Source organism: Chiloscyllium punctatum, chromosome 31, assembly GCF_047496795.1.
Source record: "Chiloscyllium punctatum isolate Juve2018m chromosome 31, sChiPun1.3, whole genome shotgun sequence".
Lineage (NCBI taxonomy): Eukaryota > Metazoa > Chordata > Chondrichthyes > Orectolobiformes > Hemiscylliidae > Chiloscyllium > Chiloscyllium punctatum.
Window position 1 is genome coordinate 68,611,681 of NC_092769.1, and position 19,452 is coordinate 68,631,132.

The 19,452-nt window shown below is 52.5% G+C and overlaps 1 protein-coding gene across 1 annotated transcript in view; it reads right to left on the reverse strand.

Moving 5' to 3' along the window:
* The window catches only part of LOC140457031 (RAS guanyl-releasing protein 2), an 89,101-nt gene extending 81,213 nt beyond the window's left edge, over positions 1-7,888 (reverse strand). Inside the window, exon 1 of the mRNA XM_072550947.1 lies at positions 7,585-7,888. The gene's annotated coding sequence lies outside the window, so the exon portion shown is untranslated. The remainder of the gene's footprint in view (positions 1-7,584) is intronic.
* Positions 7,889-19,452: the final 11,564 nt, after the last annotated feature.

Consider the following 19,452-nt stretch of genomic DNA (forward strand, 5'->3'; position numbering starts at 1 on the left):
CAGTGGGATTAGTTTGGGGATTGATACAGGGCAATGGGGAGAGAGTGGGGCAGTGGGATTAGTTTGGGGATTGATACAGGGCAATGGGGAGAGAGTGGGGCAGTGGGATTAGTTTGGGGATTGAGACAGGGCTATGGGGAGAGAGTGGGGCAGTGGGATTAGTTTGGGGATTGATACAGGGCTATGGGGAGAGAGTGGGGCAGTGGGATTAGTTTGGGGATTGATACAGGGCTATGGGGAGAGGGTGGGGCAGTGGGATTAGTTTGGGGATTGATACAGGGCTATGGGGAGAGAGTGGGGCAGTGGGATTAGTTTGGGGATCGATACAGGGCTATGGGGAGAGAGTGGGGCAGTGGGATTAGTTTGGGGATTGATACAGGGCTATGGGGTGAGAGAGTGGGGCAGTGGGATTAGTTTGCTGGCAATTTTATTGGGTTGAACATTAAGAGCAGGCCCGATAGTTCCCACGACAACAGGTCAAGATGCCTTGGAGTATAAAATGGCATCGTGTTTGTCCTTGTTTTAAACTTGAAGCATGTTATTCGTGATTAAGCAATAAAGATTCCTCCTTGTGCCCTTTTTCTGTAATGCTCGCTCTTGGAGTTGCCACGGTTACAGCCAACCTCCAAACACCACTGAGTCCCGAAAAGTAACCACAGAGCGGCCGCATTGACCTTGGCAAGTCGCAAATCGAATGAAGTCATCCAGAAAGATTGTGGTAACGAGAGAATGGGACAGCGATGCAGTGAGAAAGAGAGAGAGTGGCTGTTCTTGTGGATCCAAAATGGTTTCCTCCATTCTCAAAATGGCCAAAGGTGCTAGCAATGGGAGGGAGGAAGGAGGAAGGGTTTACCCGGAGAGCGCGCTTGGGCTGCCCGAGGTCAAAGGTTGTACACTGAGTGTGAGCTGGGTTTAGGGGACGAACCTCTGGCCTTTGGGATCTGAGCCTGTGGCCGAACTGTGGACCCTTGCCGTGTCAAGGAGATGGGGGGTCGTTGATGGCCCGCGCTCTGTGGCTGTCACTGACGGAGAGGCCCTGGGGTGGAGTCAACGGTCGAGGGAGCGGGCGTGGGTGGAGTTGGGGCTGGGGAGTGCCGTATGGACGGTCATGTGGCCGGTTGCTTTTAGTCACGGTTCCGAGGGCCCTGTCAACTCTGACCTCCTCCCCGGTGAAGCTGGCTAGCCTGCCTGACCTCCCGTGGCTACGAGAGGCCGTGGACCGCGGTCAACCTTGTGGTGGGTGGGTGGGTGGGGGTGGGGGAGGGGTGCTGTGGATAATTAAATGGTTGACGGGGTGGGGGGGTTGGGGGGAGTTGTGGGGCGCGGGCGCATTGACGTCTTGGGTGCCGCATTCTACCTACTATTTTACCCTTCCCCACTCCCCCACAATGTCTTGAGGATGGGAATATGCCAGGTGTTGTGGGAGGGGGGGGGGGTCTGCCCTCCGGCTGCAATGCTTCCCGTGGTGGGAGGCTGTCATGATGCGACAATGGCGGGGGATACGCGAGCATCGTCCCATTTCCAACGCCATTGTGGACGCACGAATTAAGAGAGAGGCGGACGGGTGACTCCGGAAGGGGGGGGGGTTGGTGGGAACGGAGGAGGGAGGTCAGAGGTCAAAACCAGGACACTCGGCCCTTTGAGTCGTGCCCCGGGGTATTCTGGGAAGTGGGCCTGGCCTGGCGACTGCTTTCGGCAAGGCAGAGCGAAGGGAAAGGGGAAGTTTGCGCAACAGCGGTGATACATTTTGCAAGTGGAAAGGGGAGCTGCCAGAGCAAAACAGAGACAGGAAAATGGAGGGGGAAGGGGGGGATGCGGGGAAGGGAAATAACGTGACACGTTGCCACATCGCTAGGGAGACAACAGGGAACGCTTCTGATGTGGTGCCACCTCGATGTCTTGGAATCCACTTATCTGGGTGTTGGGGAGGGTGGTGAGGGGGGAAGGAGGTGTTGGGAGTGGCACAGGAGACTGGGTAGAACCCGGTGCTGGGGGGAAAAGGGGGTGATGGGTAACCATCTGACCCTGACGCCCAATAAGGGTCTCTAGCCAAGTCCAGCCAAGACTGGTTTTCCACCCCTCGCACCCAGCGAGGGGAAGGGTCTCTCCATCTCACGGTAGACCCCCACACACCCCGCTGCCCCCCAACAACGCCTCCCTCTGGGAATATCCCAAGACTCCCCGCCCCCCGATCGAAAAAGGCCTCTCCTTCCCTCAGGCTTAAAATAGCCTCCACCTACCCTTGAACGTGGGCGCGGGAAACATCATCCCGGCAGCTCCCCTGTAAGAATTTTATCGTACGGAACAGACTCTTCGGCCCATCACGGGCTGCGCGGCCCTCGAGAGTTCCCCTTACCTCGCTTCCAAACCCTACAGAATCCATTCTCCTCAAGCTTGTACCACATTCAAATCCCATAGGGAAGAGGTTGTGAAACTTGAGAGGGCGCAGAAAAGATTCACAAGGGTGTTCGAGGGTTTGAGCTACAGGGAGAGGCTGAACAGGCTGGGGCTGTTTTCCCTGGAGCGTCGGAGGCTGAGGGGTGACCTTATAGAGGTTTATAAAATCATGAGGGGCATGGATAGGGTAAATGGACAAGGTCTTTCCCCTGGGATGGGGGAGTCCAGAACTAGAGGGGCATAGGTTTAGGGTGAGAGGGGAAAGATATAAAAGGGTCCTAAGGGGCAACTTTTTCACACAGAGGGTGGTATGTGTGTGGAATGAGCTGCCAGAGGATATAGTGGAGGCTGGTACAATGACAACATTTAAAAGGCATCTGGATGGGGACATGAATAGGAAGGGTTTGGAGGGATATGGGCCAAGTGCTGGCAAATGGGACGAGATTGGGTTGGGATATGTGGTCAGCATGGACGGGTTGGGCCGAAGGGTCTGTTTCCAGACTATACATCTCTATGACTCGACGATAGTTTTATGAATCATCCGAGGAGCAGGAGAATTGACCTATCGGGCATAAGCCCTTAATCAGAAACGAGGCCTCATTCCTGATGACGGGCTATTGCCTGAAGGGTCGACTCTCCTGCCCCTCGGATGCTGCCTGGCCTACTGTGCTTTTCCAGCACCACGCTCTTCGACTCTGACCCCCAGCATTTGCAGTCCTCACCTGCTCCCAGTCCGATGAATCAGTCTGGTGAACATCTGATACGTGCGCTGTGTGACAAGGCTGTCCCTTCCCAGAGATAAGGGGGTCAAAAGGGACATATGACACATCTGAGCTCACAGCCTCTCACAATTTGGGCTTGCCTTCCTCCCCTCGCCTGTGACCCCATGGACAACGACACCCCATCTCCCTTCAGACTCCCAACACTCTGCGCCTTCTCGCTCCCCCTTTGGAGGAGCTGTCCCCACCCAAGTGGGGAGGGTTCCACTGTTACGCTCGCCTCCTTGACCTCTCGCCGACCCCTGACCCCAGCCGCCACATTCCCCAACCAGATTGGTGTGTGGCACGAGTGGACATTGGTTCCAGGTGGGGGGGGGTGGGGGAAACGTCTGGGAACCAAGACCAGGTCCTTGCAGTGCCCCAGGAGAAACGTCCAAAGACACAAACCAGGAGCCATTCGGCCCCTCAAGCCAGCTCTGCCATTCAATAGGATCACAGCTGGTCGCGTCATAGCAAGGTCTTTTCCCTGGGGTGGAGTAGTCCAGAACTTGAGGTGAGAGGGGAAAGATTTAAAAGGGACCTAAGGGGCAACTCTTTCATGTGGAGGGTCAAATATACCCATCAGTGCCAACCTGTCCATGCCAACCAGATATCCTAACCTAATCTAGTCCCACCTGCCAGCACTTGGCCCATATCCCTCCAAACCCTTCCTATTCCTGTCCCCATCCAGATGCCTTTTAAATGTTGCCATTGTACCAGCCTCCACCACATCCTCTGGCAGCTCATTCCACACACACACCACCCTCTGGGTGAAGAAGTTGCCCCTTCGGTCCCTTTTATATCTTTCCCCTCTCACCCTAAACCTATACCCCTCTAGTTCTGGACTCCCCTTCCCCAAGGAAAAAGACCTTGTCTATTTACTGTATCCATGTCCCCTCAGGATTTTATCCACCAATTTGATCATCCAACTCAAGCACCTGTTCACTCTTTCTCTCCCCATAACCTCTGTGACCCCCTTTTGCCTCAAGAACTCGATCCAACTCCTTCCTGAACACATTCGATGTTTCGGCCCCCAACCCCCTCTCTGTGACAGAGAATCCCACAGACTGTCGCCCCCCCCCTCCACTCTCTGGGGGAAGAGATCTCTCCCCATCTCAGTCTGAAATGGCTCCACCCGGTAATCCTTAGACTGTGACCTCTCCCTCTCAGTTCTGGGCTCCCCGGAACATCCTTGACCCTGTCTGGTCCTGTTGGAATTTTATCGGTTTCTCTGAGATCGCCCTCCTCATTCTCCCCAAACCCACCATCCCCGCCCCCCCACAGTGAGCGCATTTCGAACCGATCCTGTCTCTCCTCATATACCAGTCCCACCATCCCGGGAATCAGGCTGGGAAACCCTTCCACCATCTTTGAGTTGAGCCATTTGTTGCTGCCATCTTGTTTGCTGACTGTGAGACAATTCTCAACCTGTTTCACGCCACTCCATTCGGAAGCCAGTGTCTGGAACCTTACCCATAGCCTTGCATCCCCGTGGAAACCTCTCGGAACTCAATCCGTGAAAAATAGGTTTTGTAAACTCAGTTCATAAACTCCAGGGAGCACAAGTCCACACCCCTCACTCTGTCCCTAATGCTCCATCAATATCACTGGGTCACTTCCTCTGAATAACATTACATGTGTCCTATCACCAGACAGACTGCAGCTCAACGCCACTTCCTTGAGGGGTAATTAGGGACAGCCCAATAAATGTTGGACAGATAGAACAGCCCAGGTCATCTGAGGGAATTCAATAAGTTTCCTTCTTGCGGACTCACAGAGATGTACAGCATGGAAACAGACCCTTCGGCCCAACCCATCCATACCGACGAGATATCCCAAAACAATCCAGTCCTGTCTGCCAGCACTCGACCCATATCCCCCCAAACCCTTCCTATTCATGTCCCCATCCAGATGCCTTTTAAATGTTGTCATTGTACCAGCCTCCACCACTTCCTCTGGCAGCTCATTCCATACCCACACCACCCTCTGGGTGAAAAGGTTGACGTTAGGTCCCTTTTAAAGCTTTCCCCTCTTACCTTAGACCCTCAGGTTCTAGACTTCGCCACCCCAGGGAAAAGACTTTGTCTATTTATCCTATCCATGCCCCTCATGATTTTATAAACCTCTATAAGGTCACCCCTCAGCCTCCGATGCTCCAGGGAGTGCTGCACTGTCAGAGGGTCAGTACTGAGGGAGTGCCGCACTGTCGGAGGGTCAGTACTGAGGGAGTGCCGCACTGTCGGAGGGTCAGTGCTGAGGTAGTGCCGCACTGTCGGAGGGTCTGTACTGAGGGAGTGCCGCACTGTCGGAGAGTCAGTACTGAGGGAGTGCCGCACTGTCGGAGGATCAGTACTGAGGGACCGCCGCACTGTCGGAGGGTCAGTACTGAGGGAGCGCCGCACTTTCGGAGGGTCAGTACTGAGGGAGTGCCGCACTGTCGGAGGGTCAGTACTGAGGGAGTGCTGCACTGTCGGAGGGTCAGTGCTGAGGGAGTGCCGCACTGTCGGAGGGTCAGTACTGAGGGAGTACTGCACTGTCGGAGGGTCAGTACTGAGGGAGTGCCGCACTGTCGGAGGGTTAGTACTGGGGGAGTGCCGCACTGTCAGAGGGTCAGTACTGAGGGAGTGCCGTACTGTCGGAGGGTCAGTACTGAGGGAGTGCCGCACTGTCAGAAGGTCAGTAGTGAGGGAGTGCCGCACTGTCGGAGGGTCAGTACTGAGGGAGTGGCGCACAGTCGGAGGGTCAGTACTGGGGGAGTGCCACACTGTCGGAGGGTCAGTACTGAGGGAGTGCCGCACAGTCGGAGGATCAGTACTGAGGGAGTGCCGCACTGTGTCAGGGTCATTACTGAGGGAGTGCCGCACTGTCAGAGGGTCAGTGCTGAGAGAGTGCCGCACTGTCGGAGGTTCAGTACTGAGTGAGTGCCGCACTGTCAGAGGGTCAGTACCGAGGGAGTGCCGCACTGTCGGAGGGTCAGTACTGAGTGAGTGCCGCACTGTCAGAGGGTCAGTACTGAGGGAGTGCAGCACTGTCGGAGGGTCAGTACTGAGGGAGTGCCGCACTGTCGGAGGGTCAGTACTGGGGAAGTGCCGCACTGTCAGAGGGTCAGTACTGAGGGAGTGCCTCACTGTCGGAGGGTCAGTACTGAGGGAGTGCCGCACTGTCAGAGGGTCAGTACTGAGGGAGTGCCGCACTGTCGGAGGGTCAGTACTGAGGGAGTGCCGCACTGTTGGAGGGTCAGTAGTGAGGGAGTGCCGCACTGTCGGAGGGTCAGTACTGAGGGAGGGTCACACTGTCGGAGGGTCGGTACTGAGGGAGTGCCGTACTGTCGGAGGGTCAGTACTGAGGGAGTGCCACACTGTCAGAGGGTCAGTACTGAGGGAGTGTCGCACTGTCAGAGGGTCAGTACTGAGGGAGTGCTGCACTGTCGGAGGGTCAGTACTGAGGGAGTGTCGCACTGTCAGAGGGTCAGTACTGAGGGAGTGTCGCACTGTCAGAGGGTCAGTACTGTGAGGTAAGTGAACATTTGCATCAGACATTATAAATTAACATTAGCCACTGCCTGTGCACGAACAACAAATTTCAAGGAAGCAATGGGCTCGACATTTTCTTCCTGAGTATCTCTCCCGGAGCAAATTTCCACACAGGGAGTTCTCACAAGCTGCAGCGCTGATCACAGGCCTCCCCTCTATTGGATGGCCTGGCGCGGGTGATGGTGTGGGGTGGAAGAGGTGGGTAAATATTGTCCCCTGGACACCTCCCAGAGGTGGGATCCTACCCCTTCCCTCTCATGAGCCCTGAACACCAACCCCACCAAACCCCCATCACTACAACCATCACTCTCTGCAGCTGATGGTCCCACGTTTACTGGTGAGGCTGTGGAGTACTGGAGCCTGGCTCCAATTCTCCCTCAACACGAGGGGGGCTCCTTAAAGGTTTAAGGCGAACATCCCCTCCCTCCACCCCCCCTCATGGGGTGGGGGTTTCAAATGCACCCCAATCCCCGTCGCGGTAAACGTCAAGGGTCGGAGATTTCGAAAAGATTTGGGCAGTGAGCAGAGCACCGTGCAGTCCAGACTCAGGCTAGCTCAGCCAAGACACCCCACCATCGCCCCAATGGTGTCGGAAATCTCCTGCTGATGTGCATCTCCAAGCTGTAGACGCTGACCGTTTGGCCCATCTCGTGCGAGAGACAATCTGGTCCACCGCAAAAAATAAAACAAGAAAAAAAAAATCCCGCACCGTTTTCTTTTCGGCCGCGGGACACCTTCCTTCCCACAGACCAAACCTCTGGCACCCTTCCCCCCCCCCCCCACACCCCACCCCCTCCCCTCGCCAACCCCCGGACGCGAATGGTTTTGCGATTAATTCAGAGCGAGGAACAGCTAGCAGGGGAGGTAAGGGCCGAAGCGAAGGAGGAAGGACTTACTCTCAACGTTCAGACCGGGCAGGGAGTGAGACGTTTTCCTACAAAGAGAGATCCGACAGAATCTGTTCCCGGCAGGAAAGTGATGGGCTGTGGATTTCGCAGACTCACTCCGCGGACTTGCGTTGAAGGGGTGACTTCACCCGTTCGCCCTCTGCTATCCACGACCCTCCCCAGCGTTGGGGCGCTCAGAGAGATTTTGAAATGGTCTCACTGCACTGAGAATGAACTGTCTCCTTTCCTCTCTCACTCTCTCGATGTGCACATCCGTCTGCGTACACAGTATCTTAAAAGGGAAATGCCTGCCGAAAACTGACAAGTCAACTCACTCAGCAGCTGTTTCTCCTATTCAACTTTTCAGTTTATCGTTCACCAGCTCCCCGAGAGGAAACAGAACCCCTGCACTCTACAGTTACAGCTGTCACAGGGTCAGGGCTGAGGGAGTGCAGCACTGTCGGAGGGTCAGTACTGAGGGAGTGCAGCACTGTCAGAGGGTCAGTACTGAGGGTGTGCCGCACTGTCAGAGGGTCAGTACTGAGGGAGTGTCTCACTGTCGGAGGGTCAGTACTGAGGGAGTGCAGCACTGTCAGAGGGTCAGTGCTGAGGGAGTGCCGCACTGTCAGAGGGTTAGTACTGAGGGAGTGCTGCACTGTCGGAGGGTCAGTACTGAGGGAGTGCCGCACTGTCGGAGGGTCAGTGCTGAGGGAGTGCCGCACTGTCAGAGGGTTAGTACTGAGGGAGTGCTGCACTGTCGGAGGGTTAGTACTGAGGGAGTGCAGCACTGTCGGAGGGTCAGTACTGAGGGAGTGCCGCACTGTCAGAGGGTTAGTACTGAGGGAGTGCAGCACTGTCAGAGGGTCAGTGCTGAGGGAGTGCCGCACTGTCAGAGGGTTAGTACTGAGGGAGTGCAGCACTGTCAGAGGGTCAGTGCTGAGGGAGTGCCGCACTGTCGGAGGGTCAGTACTGAGGGGGTGCCGCACTGTCGGAGGGTCAGTACTGAGGGAGTGCAGCACTGTCGGAGGGTTAGTACTGAGGGAGTGCAGCACTGTCGGAGGGTCAGTACTGAGGGAGTGCCGCACTGTCAGAGGGTTAGTACTGAGGGAGTGCCGCACTTTCGGAGGGTCAGTACTGAGGGAGTGCCGCACTGTCAGAGGGTTAGTACTGAGGGAGTGCCGCACTTTCGGAGGGTCAGTACTGAGGGAGTGCCGCACTGTCAGAGGGTCAGTACTGAGGGAGTGCCACACTGTCGGAGGGTCAGTACTGAGGGAGTGCTGCACTGTCGGAGGGTCAGTGCTGAGGGAGTGCCGCACTGTCGGAGGGTCAGTGCTGAGGGAGTGCCGCACTGTCGGAGGGTCAGTACTGAGGGAGTGCCGCACTGTCGGAGGGTCAGAACTGAGGGAACACCGCACTGTCGGAGGGTCAGTACTGAGGGAGTGCCGCACTGTCGGAGGGTCAGTACTGAGGGAGTGCCGCACTGTCGGAGGGTCAGTACTGAGGGAGTGCCGCACTGTCGGAGGGTCAGTACTGAGAGAGTGCCGCACTGTCGGAGAGTCAGTACTGAGGGAGTGCCGCACTGTCGGAGGGTCAGCACTGAAGGAGTGCCGCACTGTCGGAGGGTCAGTACTGAGAGAGTGCCGCACTGTCGGAGAGTCAGTACTGAGGGAGTGCCGCACTGTCGGAGGGTCAGCACTGAAGGAGTGCCGCACTGTCGGAGGGTCAGTACTGAGGGAGTGCCGCACTGTCGGAGGGTCAGGGCTGAGGGAGTTCCGCACTGTCGGAGGGTCAGGGCTGAGAGAGTGCCGCACTGTCGGAGGGTCAGTACTGAGGGAGCGCCGCACTGTTGGAGGGTCAGTACTGAGGGACTGCCACATTGTCTGAGGGTCAGTGCTGAGGGAGTGCTGCACTGTCAGAGGGTCAGTGCTGAGGGAGTGCCGCACTGTCGGAGGGTCAGTGCTGAGGGAGTGCTGCACTGTCGGAGGGTCACTACTGAGGGAGTGCCGCACTGTCGGAGGATCAGTGCTGAGGGAGTGCTGCACTGTCGGAGGGTCACTACTGAGGGAGTGCTGCACTGTCAGAGGGTCAGTACTGAGGGAGTGCCGCACTGTCAGAGGGTCAGTACTGAGGGAGTGCTGCACTGTCGGAGGGTCAGTACTGAGGGAGTGCCGCACTGTCGGAGGGTCAGTGATGAGGGAGTGCCGCACTGTCGGAGGGTCAGTGCTGAGGGAGTGCTGTACTGTCAGAGGGTCAGTACTGAGGGAGTGCCGCACTGTCGGAGGGTCAGTGCTGAGGGAGTGCCGCACTGTCGGAGGGTCAGTGCTGAGGGAGTGCCGCACTGTCGGAGGGTCAGTGCTGAGGGAGTGCCGCACTGTCGGAGGGTCAGTGCTGAGGGAGTGCCTCACTGTTGGAGGGTCAGTGCTGAGGGAGTGCCGCACTGTCGGCGGGTCAGTGCTGAGGGAGTGCCGCACTGTCAGAGGGTCAGTACTGAGGGAACACCGCACTGTCGGAGGGTCAGTACTGAGGGAGTGCTGCACTGTCAGAGGGTCAGTACTGAGGGAGTGCAGCACTGTCAAAGGGTCACTACTGAGGGAGTGCTGCACTGTCAGAGGGTTAGTACTGAGGGAGTGCCGCACTGTCGGAGGGTCAGTGCTGAGGGAGTGCTGCACTGTCGGAGGGTCAGTACTGAGGGAGTGCCGCACTGTCGGAGGGTCAGTGCTGAGAGTAATGCTGCTATGGCTTTGAGATGTGCACTTTATCCTGATTTCTTTTAAGCAACTGATTGATCGCGATGTGACACATAGACTGTGGCAACGCAAACAGCTTGAGATGCTTTGAAAAGTCTTTTGTAAGGTTGGAACAATAGAAGCATCCTGAATGGGTGTGGCCACTTCTCATAGAATCAGAATTTCTTGGTTTCTTTTTTAACATTTGGATTTGGTGGAAGTTGCTGGAGCATTGAAGGAGTGGGAATTATTGTTCCCTCTCTCTTTCGGTTCCAGCTAGAAGCTTGGCTTTCTGTTCCTCCTGTGTGTTGGTGTTTGTGTGAATTTTCGGAATTTTCTAAAGCGGTGTGTTTGTGGGAAGTTACGATGTTGCAGTGGTTAGTTGGTAATCGGTGCTGCATCTATCATTCTGTTAAGCATTCCCGTAGCGTTACGTTATTTTGTGCCCTTCTTCAGTTTTATTTCAACTGTAGTGTTTGAATAATTTGCATTTGGCTCACCCTTGATTAGTTTGACCAATTGAATTGCATCTAGAATGGATAACTTCCATTAAAAGAGGGGAAAGTTCAGGTCTCACCTCCCTTCGTAAAATTGTTTGACAATTTGTAAAGCCCTCAACCAATTGGGGGATGTTGCCGGGATCAAGCTCTCTAATTCCAGGTTGAGTTTGGGATTATCGGGCTCACAGTGGCTCAGTGGTTAGCCCCTGTGTCCTCTCGCTGCCAGGGATGAGGGTTCGAACACACCCTCGGGCGACTGTCTGTGTGGAGTTTGCATAATCTGCCTGTATCTGTGTGGGGTTTCCTCTGGGTGCCCTGGTTTCCTCCCCCAGTCCCAAGATTGGGGGAGGTTAGGGTGGATTGGCCGTGCTAAATTGTCCCATAGTGCCCAGGGATGTGCAGGTTAGGGTGCATTGGCCGTGCTAAATTGTCCCATAGTGCCCAGGGACATGCAGGTTAGGGTGGATTGGCCGTGCTAAATTGTCCCATAGTGCCCAGGGATGTGCAGGTTAAGGTGGATTGGCCGTGCTAAATTGTCCCATAGTGTCCAGGAACGTGCAGTTAGGGTGGATTGGCCGTGCTAAATTGTCCCATAGTGTCCAGGAACGTGCAGTTAGGGTGGATTGGCAGTGTTAAATTGTCCCATAGTGCCCAGGGGTGTGCAGGTTAGGGTGGGATTGGCAGTGTTAAATTGTCCCATAGTGCCCAGGAACGTGCAGTTAGGGTGGATTGGCAGTGTTAAATTGTCCCATAGTGCCCAGGGGTGTGCAGGTTAGGGTGGGATTGGCAGTGTTAAATTGTCCCATAGTGCCCAGGGATGTGCAGGTTAGGGTGGATTGGCCGTGCTAAATTGTCCCATAGTGCCCAGGGATGTGCAAGTTAGGGTGGATTGGCCGTGCTAAATTGTCCCATAGTGCCCAGGGATGTGCAGGTTAGGGTGGATCGGCCGTGCTAAATTGCCCCATAGTGCCCAAGGATATGCAGGTTAGGGTGGATCGGCCGTGCTAAATTGTCCCATAGTGTCCAGGAACGTGCAGTTAGGGTGGATTGGCCGTGTTAAATTGTCCCATAGTGCCCAGGGATGTGCAGGTTAGGGTGGATTGGCCGTGCTAAATTGTCCCATAGTGCCCAGGGATGTGCAGGTTAGGGTGGATTGGCCGTGTTAAATTGTCCCATAGTGCCCAGGGATGTGCAGGTTAGGGTGGATTGGCCGTGCTAAATTGTCCCATAGTGCCCAGGGATGTGCAGGTTAGGGTGGATCGGCCGTGCTAAATTGCCCCATAGTGCCCAAGGATATGCAGGTTAGGGTGGATTGGCCGTGCTAAATTGCCCCATAGTGCCCAGGGATGTGCAGGTTAGGGTGGATCGGCCGTGCTAAATTGTCCCATAGTGTCCCAGGGATGTGCAGGTTAGGGTGGAACGGCCGTGTTAAATTGTCCCATAGTGCCCAGGGATGTGCAGGTTAGGGTGGATTGGCCGTGCTAAATTGTCCCATAGTGCCCAGGGATGTGCAGGTTAGGGTGGATCGGCCGTGCTAAATTGCCCCATAGTGCCCAAGGATATGCAGGTTAGGGTGGATCGGCCGTGCTAAATTGCCCCATAGTGCCCAGGGATGTGCAGGTTAGGGTGGAACGGCCGTGCTAAATTGTCCCATAGTGTCCCAGGGGTTGCAGGTTAGGGTGGATTGGCCGTGCTAAATTGCCCCATAGTGCCCAGGGATGTGCAGGTTAGGGTGGATCGGCCGTGCTAAATTGTCCCATAGTGTCCCAGGGATGTGCAGGTTAGGGTGGATTGGCCGTGCTAAATTGTCCCATAGTGCCCAGGGATGTGCAGGTTAGGGTGGATTGGTCAGATCTAAATGTTGTGTAATAGGGTTGGAGAAGGGGTCTGGGTGGCATTCTCTTCGGTGGGTCAGTGTGGACCTGTTGGACTGAAGGGCCTCTTTCCACACTGTCGGGATTCGTTTCCTTCAGCACCTATCTCATGTTTCGGGAATCTAAGGACGGACTTGGATGAAATGTGTTTTGAGTTTGCAGGATCGAGCAGTGTCCTTTCGATCGGAGGGTCGGGGCATAACAAAATCAGGCGAAACATGTGACGCTTTCTGCGAGACGGCGATTTTGGAGGAGTTCAAGACCTCACTCTCCTGAAGAGATAAGAGTGGGGAAGTGCCGAGAGTTAAAATGGCGGGGTTAGCAGCTGCCGATTCGGAGAAGGCTTGTAAATCCAAGTTTGGCTTCGCAATTAATTCCGTTCGATAAACTGGGGAAAAGAGAAATCCTCGGGTCGTCAGGGAAAAGGAGATCTCAGCGAAGATAGTAAAGAGAGCTTACCACAGGTTAAAGAGGAAATCCACGAAGGGTTAAAAAGCTCAGGTCTTCTCACTGCAAGCTCCTTCAAAGTGGAGTCACAGGTAGATAGGATAGTGAAGAAGGCGTTTGGTATGCTTTCCTTTATTGGTCAGAGTATTGAGTACAGGAGTTGGGAGGTCATGTTGCGGCTGTACAGGACATTGGTTAGGCCACTGTTGGAATATTGTGTGCAATTCTGGTCTCCTTCCTATCGGAAAGATGTTGTGAAACTTGAAAGGGTTCAGAAAAGATTTACAAGGATGTTGCCAGGGTTGGAGGATCTGAGCTACAGGGAGAGGCTGAACAGGCTGGGGCTGTTTTCCCTGGAGTGTCGGAGGCTGATGGGTGACCTTATAGAGGTTTATAAAATCATGAGGGGACATGGATAGGGTGAATAGACAAAGTCTTTTCCCTGGGGTTGGGGAGTCCAGAACTAGAGGGGCATAGGTTTTGGGTGAGAGGGGAAAGATATAAAAGAGATCTAAGGGGCAACTTTTTCACACAGAGGGTGGTGTGTGTATGGAATGAGCTGCCAGAGGATGTGGTGGAGGCTGGTACAATGACAACATTTAAAAGGCATTTGGATGGGGATATGAATAGGAAGGGTTTGGGGGGATATGGGGCCAAGTGCTGGCAAATGGGACTAGATTGGGTTGGAATATCTGGTTGGCATGGACGAGAGGGACTGAGGCATCTGTTTCCGTGCTGTACATCTCAATGACTCTCTGAAATCACAGTGTTAGTAGGTTTGGAAAAGCACTGGGAAGACAATAGACAATAGACAATAGGTGCAGGAGTAGGCCATTCAGCCCTTCGAGCCTGCACCGCCATTCAATATGATCACAGCTGACCATCCTTAATCAGTATCCTCTTCCTGCCTTTTCTCCATAACCCTTGATTCCACAATCCTTGAGAGCTCTATCCAACTCTTTCTTAAACGAATCCAGACGTGGGAAAACAGGATAAACCAGTGAGTTTGGTTGAAGTGATAACGGAAAGTACAGTAGAGGCTAAAAAGGCTGCACCAGAAATACATAACCTGGTGAGAGGGTGGCTGTAAAGAAAGTGTCAGATCTCCATAAACCATTTAGCGAGGGTGAAGTTAACTTGCAGAGGCCAGGAGCAGCAAGACAAGAAGCTACACTTGTAAGAGGTACGGGATCAAGTCAATCTTTGCTGGTGAGCGATGAGGAGGTGTGTAACACAGCTGGACGGTTGCCAGGAAGGGATGAAAAATACTCCATTGTATAAAACGGTGAAAAAATAAAGTGACGGTGAGAGTTCTGGACAAACTCTCAGCTCCAGGAGTACAATCTCCCCCCCTTGGTGATGATATCGCTGGGTCGTAGGTCGGAGTGCTTCCTCGCGTGGTTGCAAAGCCAGTGGAAAATCAAGCAGCCGGAGTTTTGCAGCTTGCACGTCCCGGGATTTTCCCTGACCGCGTGGCAACGAGGTCACTAAGCCGCAGGCTGGGAGAGAGACCAAAGAGTAAAGTCGCAGCTCATTTGTCAGAGACCAGGTTGGATCGAATGGTTGAGGATAAACAAGGGAGGTCAAAGCAGACATTTTTAGTTTAGAAACGTTAACCGAGCTACACCGTGTGGGCGGCACGGTGGCACGGTGGTTAGCGCGGCTGCCTCACAGCGTCAGAGACCCGGGTTCAATTCCCCCCTCAGGCGACTGACTGTGTGGAGTTTGCACATTCTCCCCCTGTGTCTGCGTGGGGTTTCCTCCGGGTGCTCCGGTTTCCTCCCACAGTCCAAAGATGTGCAGGTTAGGGTGAATTGGCCGGGCTAAATTGCCCGTAGTGTTAGGGGAATGGGTAGGTTGCGCTTCGGCGGGTCGGTGTGGACTTGTTGGGCCGAAGGGCCTGTTTCCACACTGTAATGTGATCTAATCTAAACAGGAAGATGAAAAATTGGAGCATTTGTGTCAAAAAAGCAAACGCAATGACGAATCCAAACGTATCCCAGAATGTTACTAACTTAAAAATGGTGAGGAAATGGAGACCATCGCATATTCGGGCAGAAACTCACCAGTCATTTATAGAAAGGAGGGGTTACCAGGGTTGGGGGTTCATTTGGGAGTAAGGAAAACACAAGCCAAATTTCAAAACCATTTCTTTTGATGTGGACCGCGTGACGATGTCATTGAATTTTGCCAGACTGATGTAATTGGAAAAATTCGGGCAGTGATGTAGCCAACCCATTCCCGCATTTGAGGGGCCTTTTGCGGAGGTCCAGACTGGTTGCCTCAAATAAGGAGTGGGGGAATTAGTATCTGCTGACCATAATGGATGCATCCATGAGATTTTCCAGAGGCCATCTCATTGCGCTGTACCACAGCTAAAGGGGTTGTAAAGGAGTTACCCAAATGTTTTACTCGATTTGGACTACCCACAGAGACACAGTCAAGGGTCAAAATTCACATCCAAATTATTCAGGCAAGTTATGGACAGCTTTGGAATAAAACGATTCAAATATCATCCAGAGTCACAGGGACATGGTGGCATCAAACTTTAACGATCACGTTGAGTGCAAAGAGTCAAGTATATCCAGAGGATTGGGATAAAGGAATTCCATTTGTGCTTTTTACAATTAGGGATGCACCAAATGAATCTACTGAATTGAGTCCATTTGAATTAGGTTTTGGGTATGAGGTGAGAACCACTGGAATTAATTAAGGAGAAATTGGTGAGTCAAAGCTCAGAGACTACATATTTGGATTATAATTTTAGGGACTAGTTAATTAGAGGGAGGGATAAAGTGAGACAGCATTTAAATATAACACAGCATGTGCTGAAACAGGAAGCAGACAAGAACTTTTAAAAAAGAAACACAATTTTGCTAACAGAGACAGGGTGTTAGTGTCACTTCCAGTGATAGGTAACCCTTCAAAAGCAAGGTTTAACGGACCTTATCAAATCGAAAAGAGATTGAGTGAGGTGAATTATTTGGTAAGAATGCCAGACTAGAACAAAATCTCGCGGAGTGTGTCATGTGAAGATGCTCAAAAGGTCTTTTGATAGGGAAGGAAAGCAAGAGGAGACTGTATTACTGGTTACAACACAGAGATTAGATTAGAGTGTGGAAACAGGCCCTTCGGCCCAACAAGTCCACACTGACCCGCCACCCACCCAGACCCCTACATTTACCCCTTACCTAACACTACGGGCAATTTAACACGGCCAATCCACCTGACCTGCACATCTTTGTGACTGTGGGAGGAAACCAGAGCACCCGGAGGAAACCCACGCAGACACGGGGAGAACGTGCAAACTCCACACAGTCAGTTGCCTGAGGCGGGAATTGAACCCGGGTCTCTGGCGCTGTGAGGCAGCAGTGCTAACCACTGTGCCACCGTGCCGCCCGAGGGAAGAGCCAAATTCAGATGACTCTGAATTGGACATTCCTCAAATTAAATTGGACAATGAGGGAGTTTCCAAAAACTGGGATAAATGATTGAGTTATCTTCCGGAGGAAAATCGAAATGACCTGAAAAAGTCATTACAATCACATGGCCGGGATCTAGTAATTTAATTGTGCATGGTGTAGATATTGGAAATGCTGTTCCAATGAAGCAACATCCTGATAGACGTAACCCTCTAAAAATAGCACAGGTTCAAAAAGGGATGGAATGCATGCTCTAAAATGACATAATCCAAGTGAGTTACAGTGACTGGAGCTCACCCCATGATGATGGAACCAAAACCAGATGATACCCAACAGGATGGACTATTGCAGAGCCAATTCAGTAACAAAATCTGAGACTTAATCTATTCCACATTTGAAAGACTGCATTGGGAAGGTGGGAAAAGCAATTGATATTTCTAACTTGGACTTTTCGTGTCAGGTACCTTCATATAAAAGGATGAAGACAATTTTGGCTTTCGTGACCCCGAATGGACAGTACCAAATTAAAGTCATGCCATTTGGTATGACCCAGTCACATTTCAAAGACTAACCAATGAGGTCATTTCTGGATTTCCCCATAGAGCATAGAGCATAGAGCATAGAACAGTCCAGCACAGAACAGGCCCTTCAGCCCACGATGTGGTGCCGACCACTGATCCTCATGTATGCACCCTCAAATTTCTGTGACCATATGCATGTCCAGTAGACTCTTAAATGTCCCCAATGACCCTGCTTCCACAACTGCCGCTGGCAACGCATTCCATGCTCTCACAACTCTCTGTGTAAAGAACCCGCCTCTGACATCCCCTCTATACTTTCCTCCAACCAGCTTAAAACTATGACCCCTCGTGTTAGTCATTTCTGCCCTGGGAAATAGTCTCTGGCTATCGACTCTATCTATGCCTCTCATGATCTTGTACACCTCAATTAGGTCCCCTCTCCTCCTCCTTTTCTCCAATGAGAAAAGTCCGAGCTCAGTCAACCTCTCTTCATGAGCTAAGCCCTCCAGTGCAGGCCGCATCCTGGTAAACCTCCTCTGAACCCGCTCCAAAGCATCCACATCTTCCCTATAACAGGGCGACCTTTCCTATAATCAGTGCAGCGTACACTGATGACCTGGTGATCTTTAGTCACACGTGCAAGAAACATTTGCAGGACTTATTCGACCGACGTTGGGAGGCCGACTTGGTGATAAGTGGGGTTGGAAAATCCCCCAAGTCATGTTCCCGGGCCATGTCCTTGGACAGGGGCAAATGGCCCCATGGGATGTGAAAACAAAGGTTATTGGGGGGGTTTCCCAAACCATCGCGTAGAGGGCGGTACTGTGATTCCTGGGATTGAGTGTATTTCTTGGAAGCTTGTACCGAATTATAGCAGGGTGGTTGCTGAATGATTGAATAAGTGCAGGATGTTTCAGTAGATGAGATATTTGGCAACCTGAAAGCTGTGTTGACCACTGGCCCTGTGCTAGCCACGTCCAATATCGCATAGCCATTCAAGGGGGCTGTAGATGCGAGCGATGTGGGTATCGGTGCTGTGCTCGCTCAGGAAGATATCAAGACGATAGAAGGACCTGTTGGATATTTTACCACAACTCTGAGAGATCATTAACAGAAATGTTCCAGAATTGAGAAGGCAATGTTGGCATTGCAACCTTATAGCATTTATATGGTCAGGAATGGGTCTGAGATAATTTTATGCACTGATCATGATCCATGAAACGTCTTGGAGACATTTAAGGACAAGAAGATGCGGACTGTTTAGGTGGAGTTTATTATTATAGCCATTCAAGTCATACATGTCGAGAGACATAGAGGCATAGAAGGAAAGAGACCCTTCGGTCCAACCCGTCCATGCTGACCAGATCTCCTAAATTAATCTCATCCCATTTGCCAGCAGTTGGCCCATATCCCCCCAAACCCTTCCTATTCATATCCCCATCCAGATGCCTTTTAAATGTTGTCATTGTACCAGCCTCCACCACTTCCTCTGGCAGCTCATTCCATACACGTACCACCCTCTGTGTGAAAAAGTTGCCCCTTCAGTCTCTTTTATACCTTTCCCCTCTCACCCTAAACCTATGCCCCTCTAGTTCTGGACTCCCCGACCCCAGGGAAAAGACTTTGCCTATTTACCCTATCCACACCCCTTATGATTTTATAAACCTCTATGAGGTCACCCCTCAGCCTCCGACGCTCCAGGGAAAACAGCCCCAGCCTGTTCAGCCCCTCCCTGTAGCTCAAACCCTCCAACCCTGACAACATCCTTGTAAATCTTTTCTGAATCCTTTCAACTTTCACAACATCTTTCCGATAGGAAGGAGACCAGAATTGCGCACAATATTCCAACAGTGGCCTAACCAATGTCCTGTACAGCCACAACATGACCTCCCAACTCCTGTACTCAATACTCTGACCAATAAAGGAAAGCATACCAACTACCTTCTTCACTCTCCTATCTACCTGCGACTCCATTTTCAAGGAGCTATGAACCTGCACTCCAAGGTCTCTTTGTTCAGCAACACTCCCTAGGACCATACCATTAAGTGTGTAAGTCCTGCTAAGATTTGCTTTCCCAAAATGCAGTACCTCGCATTTATCGGAATTAAACTCCATCTGCCACTTCTCAGCCCATTGGCCCATCTGGTCCAGATCCTGTTGTAATCTGAGGTAACCCTCTTCGCTATCCACTACACCTCCAATTTTGGTGTCTTCTGCAAACTTACTAACTGTACCTCTTATGCTCGCATCCAAATCATTTATGTAAATGACAAAAAGTAGAGGACCCAGCACCGATCCTTGTGGCACTCCACTGGTCACAGGCCTCCAATCTGAAAAACAACCCTCCACCACCACCCTCTGTCTTCTCCCTTTGAGCCAGTTCTGTA